The following is an 8837-nucleotide window of genomic DNA, read 5'->3' as shown; positions in this document are numbered from 1 at the left end:
GAGTAAACACAACAAGCCAAGTATATTTACTTCATTATCATTTTAAGTAAAGACGGTTTCATTGGAAGCACGCGCCTGAGCCAAAGTTAACTTCCGGTATGTTTGGTTATAATACAACAGTTTATTTTATATCAATATTCTATCGTATATCAATGAAATTAAAACATTGATTCTTCGCGGAAGTCAACCGGAAGTTAAGTTTGGGTCACATTGCATTTGTTGATGTTGTCGCCGCTTTAACCGTTCACATCTCCATTGAAAACAGCATACAGTAAATATACTTTTCTGTCAATATAAGTCAAGTATACTTTAGTGTCATTTTAAGTATAGTATTGAATAGTACATAACAAGAAAAAAAGTACAGTACAGTGTACTTTCTTATTTTGCGTTGAAAAGAAGATTATCAATAGCACACTTCTTCTCTTAAGGTGTATGTCAGAATTCATCCACATAATATCACGTATGATCATTTTCACCAGATTTTTTGCCCTGTTACAACACACCAAACAGACTTCAGGCATCACAGTCCTTAGCAGGAGGATAAATCCAGGCTAAATGAAACGCGATTCCTCGCCGGGTGGAGCAGATAACACAAGTCAATAAGAGTCCACAGTCCTGAATGGCCTCCAGCGATTCACACAGAGCGGACGTTTACGTTTCTTGAGTTTGTGATTGACATCCACTATACAAGCCCTGGGATAACAGAGCAGGTGTAAAGATATCCCATTTAACCACCAGACATGTTCTGTCCGGTATCACTACACAGCCCAGAAGAATACAGCGGGATAACCTTACGATAAGTGCTGTGGTACCGAGCTACAGTGACGGTAACACAATGCTGCTTTGATATATACCATGATCCTGAATGATTCGTGTTTCCAAATCAATCTAAAGTGTATCTGACTTGAGCTTGACCTGCGATTTGAACTCGTGACGTAGCAAACATCACTTAACCTACAGCATTCAAAAATGACTAACGCTGCGGCCCAGTTCGCCTACTTATACTATGCACTAAAAGTATGGTTGGAAAAGTGTATACATTTTAGCGTGTAGCCAAACAATATGCACGCACTGGGACATACTAACAGGAAAGGGACGTGGCCGTTGTTGCCTAGGCAACACTGTGGCCATTAACTGTCACACACATCAAAATACAGCTCTTCTTTCCATTGAAGTATTTATTCATTCATTGTTTCATATGTAATGTTGGTCACACTTTATTTTAAGGTCCAATTCTCGGTATTAATAAACCAGTAACTAGGACTTTTGCCTCCGTAAACTCCTCATTTGTTGCTTATTAAAAGTTAGTAAGGTAGTTGTTAGGTTTAGGTATTGGGTAGGATTAGGGAAGTAGAATATGGTCATGTTGAATATGTGCTTTATAAGTACTAACAAACAGCCAATATGCCAATAATAGGCATGCTAATAAGCAACTAGTTCATAGTGAGAATTGGTCCCTATTGGTCCCTATACTAAAGCGTTACCGTAATAAACTCTTATATTTATTAATTTAGTGAAGCAGCATTAATGTACTTGCTTGGGACTTCCTGTGGTGACTTTATTTTCTTACAGTCTTTTCAGTTATTTTCTTATCGTCTAGCAATTACCATTTTATATTCTTTGTTTTTCATTTCTGTACAAATCAGTCAAGGTCTATTGTACAGTCTGCGAAGACGCACTCAAGAAAACTTCTCATTTCACTTGACTTGCACGTGTGCCAATGAAAAGACCTCTTTCATTTTAGAAGAGGTTTAGAAAGCAAAACATTTAAACAGTTTGATACGAGATTTCTCCCAGATCTCCTCTGCTGGTAAACGTTGGGAACATTAAGCGACGCGTGATAAAACTAACTTTCCATTTACTAACCGCTGGAGTCAGGACTGAGATTTGGGAAGGACAACAGAAGAAGTTTCGATAGCTCTATCGAGCAGGAGACGAACGCACGTTTAAAATCACTTTTTTTGGAATCGCTCCTGTCAGTTTCTCGAGTCCAACACAAGCACGGGTCTGCGGGGAATCACAGTCATTTTCTCCCAACAAAATGGAATTTGGCCGACCGGCCGGCACAGATCCGTCTAACCGAGATACTTTAACATACAGCACAGCTCTGCTGAAATGTCACAGATATCATCATCATCACCGATCGTCTCACACATCGCCTCCAGAGACAGATCTATGAAATTGACCTGGCCAAATTCCAATATCTCAATCTAACGTTCTCATCTCTATAATGTCATACATTTCACATTTCAAAACAACATTGTCACAGAAGGCGGCATCGCTCAGCCATTAACCCGAGTCCTTCACATCCCCAGACGTGGAGCAGCAGTTCATTTCTCCAGCACCGTGAGGGTAAGTACACAATTTCAATTCACTCCGTCTTCTCCATTTTGCCTCGCTGAAATTGGCCTCTTTCTGACACGCCGGTCCAAGAGTGAGGAAGAACAGGAATCGTTTCACAGTTAGCTTTTCATGCCAGACTTTTTTCCTCAAGGGCTCGAAAATACTTCTTCGTACCGTTTCTGCATCTGCCAGAGTTGTAGGTCACAGATACAACAAATGAAAAATCAGAAAATCATTCATTAGACGGAGTTGTTTTAACCTATCCAGGTAAAAAAGTGCACTTAAATGTATTTCAAGTGCTTTATTTTCACACACCAAGTTTGACTTTAAAATACAAACCATTGTACTTTTTAAGATAAATTTAAGAAGATCTAAGTGAACTTGAAAACAAGTTCAAGTTATTTCTTTATAAAGCACATTTAAGCATGGCCCAAGCCAACCAAAGTGCTGTACAATTGTCATAGCATAAGAAGAAAAAGAAAACAATATAAACATATGAACACATATCAAATTTCAACAATGAATAAAAACAAACAAACAAAAAATACTCTAATTTAAAAAATATATATATATACAGTATATATATAATACAAGAACTACAGAATACAAGCACTAAATCCTACACGAAGTACAAACATAAAGTGCTCTATTTTCACACATTAAGCACACATCTGAAAGTGTAATAAAATCATTTTTAATTGCACTCATTTGTTTTTACCTGTGTTTGGTCGGGTCAAATATGGACATTTTCTAAGTTTGTTCATATTTAACCCAACCAAGTGTAGCATTATTGAGATCATTATTAAGAATTCACTTATTTGTTTACGCAGACAGAGAAGCTTACATCACTTGTGGCTTCAAGGTGGCGCCCGGTCCGGATAAAGACACGTGTCAGAGGTTTCTGCTGAATGAAAAGCACATTAAGCTCTCTCCTGGCACAGAAACTGCTTGAAAAAGATTACAGGCCATCTGTAACGGTCATAATCGCTTCCAAACAGAAATTAATCCAATTTGTTCAACACCGAAAGCAACACAAACAAACAGAACGGATGGCATTGCTCAACAGAAACGAATCATTATGTTGTTTTTAGTTGAACCATTGAAAGGAACCGATGTGAGTTCAGTATTTAAGCACAGACGCTGCTTTCTTTCACGTTTAATGATACACGTAGTTGTTATACCTGAATCACATGCATCTCTTTTATAGCTCAGGAGATCTGATGCTTTTTTGATGACTTCTCAGCTGTGTTTCTTCTAAAATTGTTTTGTGGAAATAAAAATGAATGTGGACTGCAGAGGTGAAATATTCTGGATTAGAATCAATTTGATGAGAAATGTTTGAGTTTATATGAAGTCCTTCTCTTGCTCCATCCGTTTGATATCTAAGTTTACATCTTACTGAACTCACAACTAAACAACACTGTCATTATTGTCCTGACACGGAAGAGCCGAGCTTAACCTTCATCTTCTAAACTCTTCTCTAAAACACAAAACCGAAAGCAAGGCTGCGTGGAAACTCAAAGTCAATATTTGTGCATTTCAGACGCCCCGACACTCTGCGGAGCTTTAAGATGAATTGCTATATTCACAGTTTTCTGGGAGATGCCGTGTGTCCGTCGTCACATCGTTCTCTTCTCATCCATCAGTGTCAGGAAACATCGGAAAGTCTTCAGTCTCCGCCCGATCGAGATGATCGCCGTGCCAAGACCTTCCCAAGACGCTTCTCTTTGCCTTCCCTCCTGAACGCCATCACGGGCTCGGTTTTCCTTCCACCTTGATCAAGACGCATCCGTGAGGAGATCTGTAGAGAAACATAAGAGCAGAGAGTGGTGTGAGGGCGGGTTTGGACCACTGCTAAAGAAAATGATGTAGCACGATAGAAATGTGTGCGTTTGGTCATGTTTCTTCAGCGTCCGGCAGCAGAAAGTGGAGGCACACAGAGGTTTGAGAGGCCGATGAGAGAGCGAAATAAATGTTGGGGTGTCACAGGGATAATTTATGGCTCCCGGCAGCTGTGTAAATAGGATAATGGCTACTGTCATCTTTCTCAGAGATCTGCACAACCACTAAGATTTCTTACCGGGAATTCAGTCTCAGCAATAATGAGCCGCAGTTAAATAATTCAAGAGCAGTTTAACATGTAAGCCCATGAATTACTGCCAGTCGCTGTGGATCATCAATCACATTCTAATGACACGCATGTATCCGGGTGGAGCTGAACTTATTGATATTTCATGTATTTCAATAGATTTCTCACTGCAGATACATCACTTTAACCCCACATAATGATTCAAACCAAATCCAATCCAATCATTCATAAGCAAACATATCACTCACAGCGTTCTAATGATGAGAGAAATCATTTCCTGTAGCTCAGTGGTTAGAGCGTGGCGCTAGCTACGCCAAGGTCATGGGTTGGATCCCAGGGATTGCACATACTCGGAAACAAATGTATAGTATCATGCAATGTAAGTTGCTTAGGATAAAAGCGTCTGCCAAATGCGTAAATGTCAATGATATATGCAGATATAAAACCGGTTTAATCCTGCCTTCTTTATTTCACATCTAATGCACATTTAAGTTTAAAGTCCCAGTGAAATTAAAAATTACAAGTCTTATTTTTTCATGAAATATTGCAGCATTTATAGTAAATAGTTTAACAATGTGGGTCATTTTCTTTTTAAACTTAGTGTGCACTCATAATCTTCAGTTTAAATCTGAAAATGCACTTCCGCCCTGAAATGACTATCCATCTAAAATGACGTAAATTACACGGCTTGGGCGGAGCATCTGTTAACTCCTCCCCTTCAACTGTCAGTCTGCTGCCAATTTCATTTAAAAATGCAGTAGCTGTTTTTAGATTTTTAGATTTAGATTCAATTTATTGTCATTGCACATGTACAAGGCAACGAAATGTGACCTCTGCATTTAACCCATCCAGAGAGTAGTGAACACACGTACCCCCGGAGCAGTGGGCAGCTATCACTGCAGCGCCCGGGGAGCAAGTAGGGGTAAGGTGCCTTGCTCAAGGGCACCTCAGTTGTTACCCGCCGGCCCTGGGAATCGAACCGGCAACCTTCTGGTCATGAGTCCGACTCTCTAACCATTAGGCCACAACTGCCCTTTTATACATCCAATCAATCAACAGGGAAAAACGCAAGCCATGCCCACTAATTTTCTCCTTTGAAATTCCTTTTCAGTCGGAAATGCGTCAGGATACGGAAGTATAAAACGATCGCAACTTCCGGTTCACGGGGACTTTAATGTCACTCATTCACAAAGCATGAGTGTGCATGCTTAGTATGCATATTTGTGGGTAAATTAAAAAAAGATATATAAATCTGAATATTGTTATTCTATGATTATATACATATGTTGTCCAATTTCTACATTTCATTGTAAAATATGCTGGCAGTTGAATGTTTTTTTGTTGTTTGGAAAGTTACAAAAAAAATAATGGAAAAAATATGAGTACCGACATATTCGATATTTATTCAAAAATGCTAAGTTGTGCATATTTTTTAAATTAAGATTGTAAGTTTATTTTGTTTGTACATTTGATACAGTTAATAAAAAAAGTTGAGGAAAAAAGGTTACAAAAATATGAATTAATATGAAAAAACTTAAACCCCTCAGGCATAATCATCACATAAGAATAATGTGAACAAATAATATTTTAATGAGAGCAAGTGCTATCTGTGATAGTGCTTATAGCTGGCGTCTTAACATGCTCACAGCAGTAACTTGTGTTCGTTGATGTGTATTTGCATCTCTTGGCAGATTAAGATGATGGAGGTTTGACTAATGTGCTAAATGATTTGACAAAGTTACGAATGTAACAAACACATCACAAACCAAAAACATCTGGAGACTTCCTGTACGAGACAGCCAATCACGTCCTGTCACTCCAGACACATTCATTCGTTTCACGCATGAGTTATTCACTTATAAAATCACCTGCTGGGAACGAAATGGAAACTTGCCTAAATCTTTAAGACGTCTCAGTACTGTGATGCTCAGGGTCATGACGTTTAGACAAGTCATCTGGAATACTGAAACGGTCAAAGCCAGTTTGTGAACATTTGAGAGTGAGTTGACTGCATCTGCAATCATAGACAAATGTTAAGTGCTGTTGTGTTGACACAAGCATTATGATTCATAAAATAACACAATACAACAAGATGAAAAAGTGTTAGCTAACACAATATTATAATGTTTCCATAGCTTAAAACCGTGTAATATTGAGCTAATACATATACAGTAAATCATATGGTGAATTTATATTTCAGCAGTTTTTACAGACAGAAGCTTTGCAATGCTGTGGCATCTTAGTAAACTCCCTGATTTTTACTTTAATTGATGACAGTAAACTGAACGAATGAAATGTTGACTGTTTCAAGATGGCGGACGTGTCGACAAGAGCGGTCTAACTTTACAAATCAACTTTTCCAACAAAAATGAAGAGTCTTCCCTGGGTAAGGCGAAACATTTTTTCCAAACATATTTTCACTTATTTTAGTTTCCAAATGAAAACACATGCTGTTTCTTAATGATGTATTACATGTCTCATTTATAACACAAAGCCTGTCTTCAGAGGTCAGGTGGTCCGGGAAGTGAGTCACGGGCCAATGGAGACTCACTAAAACAGAGGAAAGACCCCGACAGTCCCAGAAGAGCACAACATCTGTCAGATCCATCCAGATCCAAAACTCCTGAGAACCCGTCTGTCGGAGGACTGAAGACCCCTGAATACGTCTGCCTTTGACCCGCGTGAAAAGGACCCACCCGTGACACACCCACCATAAACACATCCAGACATCCTGTAGAAAAATATGAGAAATATGTTAACATGACATACACAGAATATAAGACTGCTACTGAATTTGGACCCTTTTGTTGATGATTTGTTGTCGTGTTTAAATGTTGTTTTCTAAATTACCTCTGAATTTAATTCTTACACACACTGAGCTGTATTTACTTTTACTTTGTGTATGTGTTTTGGTTGTGTTTGAACGCTAACAGATGATTCTATGACAAAAAAATTACCAACAACAAAAGTTTTCTCACTCAACTGATAGAAGTTTACACAGATCCATTAAACAGTCTGAAGGAAAAAAGCGTTGTGTTAACTTTTCTGCTTTCAAATGTTACATCAAATAACTACAATTGACATTCATTAATGATGTACATTTACATTTAGTCATTCAGCAGACGCTTTTATCCAAAGCGACTTACAAATGAGGTAAACAATAGAAGCAGTTGGAACAACATAAATAAGGACAACAAAAAGCAGAAGTGCAGTAAAACTGGTCTCATATAGCCCAGCACAGTATACAAAGCTAAGGGTTTTTTTATGATAGAAACAGTAGAGAAGACATAGAAGTCAGAACTGATCAGTCAGGTGTTGACGGAAGAGATGTGTTTTCAGACGGTTCTTAAAGATGGCTACAGAATCTGCTGATCTTGTAGCAGTGGGCAGATCCTTCCACAAATGTGGAACAAATCCAGAGAAGGTACGTGAGAGAGATTTTTTCCCTTTTTGGGATGGCACCACAAGACGTCATTCGTTTGCAGAGCGTAGGGATCTGGCAGGTACATACTGTAAGTCTGTATTAGCGAGTGAAGATATGAGGGTGCCGAACCAATGGTGGCCTTGTAGGGCAAGAACAAAGTTTTTAATTTGATGCGAGTGACTATAGGGAGCCAATGTAACTTAATGAAGAGAGGAGTGACGTGCGCTCTCTTCGGTTCATTGAAGACCACTCTTGCCGCTGCATTCTGGATCATCTGAAGAGGTTTGGTTGTGCAAGCTGGAAGTCCAGCCAGTAGCGCATTGCAGTAGTCCAGTCTGGACAGAAGAGCCTGGACTAGGACTTACGTAGCATGCTCGGACAGGAAAGGTCTAATTTTCCTAATGTTGTAGAGCAGGGGTGTCAAACTCAGTTCCTGGAGGGCCGCAGCTCTGCACAGTTTAGCTCCAACCAGCTCTAAACCACACCTGCTTGGAAGTTTCAAGTAATCCTGAAGATGTTGATTAGCTGAATCAGGTGTTTGATTAGGGTTGGAGCCAGGGGCGTAGCAAGCTTTTCAAAAGTGCGGGGGATGGATGTGGTTTGTTTGTTAACAATAAAAACGATGAATACAATGACAGAAGGGTACAAAAGGTATAACATACAAGATATAAAAAGCTTCCCATGGGTCTGACAGGACTGTGACTGAGACTGCTAAATTTTGCTTACTTGCGCCTTGAAAAGGGGAGATATAAAAAAAACGCCCACACAAAGCTTTTTCTCTGGTGGTATAAATCTTCAACAGGTATGCAAACAATGACATCATTTCTCACTTTTTTCTCCTCAACAGGTACAATCAAACACAACAGGTAAGTATCCACAAAAGTATTCAGCTAATCAACAAACAATGCTCAAAATATCAAAATCAATTGCACTGGCAATAAACCCATAAATACACTGCTTAACAATGACAATTTGTCCCTC

The 8837-nt window shown here is 39.0% G+C and overlaps 1 long non-coding RNA gene across 1 annotated transcript in view; it reads right to left on the bottom strand.

Annotated features, from left to right (window-relative positions):
• Positions 1 to 6332: 6332 nt before the first annotated feature.
• The window catches only part of LOC130568278 (uncharacterized), a 12420-nt gene continuing 9915 nt past the window's right edge, over positions 6333 to 8837 (bottom strand). The window contains exons 4-5 of the long non-coding RNA XR_008964687.1: positions 6984 to 7163; positions 6333 to 6446 (exon numbers count right to left, since the gene is read on the bottom strand). This is a non-coding gene — a long non-coding RNA (uncharacterized LOC130568278). The remainder of the gene's footprint in view (positions 6447 to 6983; positions 7164 to 8837) is intronic.

This window comes from Triplophysa rosa, linkage group LG17 (assembly GCF_024868665.1).
Source record: "Triplophysa rosa linkage group LG17, Trosa_1v2, whole genome shotgun sequence".
Taxonomy (NCBI): Eukaryota; Metazoa; Chordata; class Actinopteri; order Cypriniformes; family Nemacheilidae; genus Triplophysa; species Triplophysa rosa.
Note: the sequence above shows the minus strand (reverse complement) of the source record. Positions and strands in the feature narration are given on the sequence as shown.